Below are 1814 nucleotides of genomic sequence, written 5' to 3'. Positions count from 1 at the left end.
GGACTCAACTTCAGGATACATATATTTGTCCTTTATGGATGTTAATTCGGGATACAACCAAATCCCGATGTATAAGCTGGACCAAGAGAAAACCTCTTTCATCACTCCAAGAGCTAATTATTCTTATGTGGTGATGAGTCCATATTTTACGATATATTTTGGCTTGATTTGAATGAATTTCATCACATAAACCCACATTTATTCATCAAAATAGCATGCTTTTGAGATTTCTTCCTAAATTGTGCTTGAAAGTGAAAACATGCTCTTTTGTGCTTAATTTAGTCAATTTTAATTCACTTTAATCCCATTTGGTGCCTTGATGTATTTGTTAAGTGATTTCAGGTTTCCAAGGCAAGTATGGGTTGAAGAAGTGAAGGAAAGAGCATGCAAAAGGGAAGAAACCATGAAGAAATGGAGTTTGGAAGTTTAAGCACCCGTGCGTACGCACAAGTATGCGTGCGTACGCACAAGCAAGATTTGCGAGCCACGCGTACACGTGACCCACGCGTACGCGTGGATGGATTTTTGGCTTAGTCTTTACTTAGTTTTTCTTAACTCTTGGCTTGAAATTGTTGACTTTGGTGATCCTTGAGTCATTGATGTCCATTCTTATTTGATATATTAGAGTAGTTAGTTGATTTGGTCTCCCTTGACTCCATGTGACCCCTTAATGTTGACATAGGACTTAGGGATTGAAATTAACTATACCTATTTGACTTATCTTCGATGTAAGATTGACTAAGTAGGATTAACTCTTCATAATCATCATATGTTTGTGGTCAATGGCTAGGATAGGTAGCCTTAGTCCTCAATTACTTGCTAAGAGGTTTCTTGTATTTGAAGTTTTATTGCTTTGAATTTTACTTGCTTTCATTTAATTTCTTGCATGTTAAGTTACTTTCTTGCCATTTCCTTTTCTTGCATTTAATTGCTTTGATGTTTAATTTCTAGCATGTTTAGTATTCACACTATTGGTTGAGAAATCGGGTGTTTGGGTGGAATTGAGTTGTGGATGTCCATTCCGCATTATGTGAGAATAGTTAATTGGTTTGGTTTCCATTGACGCTAGTCTTTCACTAAGTAATTAGTGAGTTGACTAGGACTTATGGATTGAGATCAATTATGCCTTTTGACTAATTCTCAAGGAGGATTGACTAGTTTGGATTGATTCCACACAATTGACATGTTTGTGGTCCATAACTAGGATAGGAAACCTAGATTACCTATTTCTTGCCAAGAGTCCTTTAATTGCTTTCCTTTTAAATCGTTGCATGCTCATTTACTTTCTTGCTATTTACATTTCTTGCTTGCTCTCTTGCTTTCGTCCCCAATTCCCCATGCTCTCTCTCATAGCCAATAATTATACACTTAATTGCAACTCCTAGGGAAGAACGATCTGGGAGCTAAATACTCTCCGTTATAATTTGTTTTGTATTGTGATAACATTTGATTAATGGCCAATTTTTTGGGTTAGGACTATACTTACAACGGACAAATTCTATTTTTAGTGTGAAAATCCAAACCCATGCAAATTGGTCATCGTCAAATTTGGCGCCGTTGCCGGAGAGTTGCAATGGTGTAAAGTTAGTGGCTATTGTATATATGTGAATATTATAAATAGCTTGCTTTTTGGTTGTCAATAGTTAGGATTGGGACCCCGGAGGACATTGGAGATTCAAGAATTTGGTGAAAAAGTCAAGCACAAGCCACCATAGCAAGGGCTCTCCCAATTGTCTAACTTAAAGACATTAAATAAAAGTACTTGGTAACATTGTTCTAACTCTTCTCTTTTTGTATATATTTTGGCTTAGTTA

The sequence above is a fragment of the Arachis ipaensis genome, chromosome B07 (genome assembly GCF_000816755.2).
Source record: "Arachis ipaensis cultivar K30076 chromosome B07, Araip1.1, whole genome shotgun sequence".
Taxonomy (NCBI): Eukaryota; Viridiplantae; Streptophyta; class Magnoliopsida; order Fabales; family Fabaceae; genus Arachis; species Arachis ipaensis.
Note: the sequence above shows the minus strand (reverse complement) of the source record.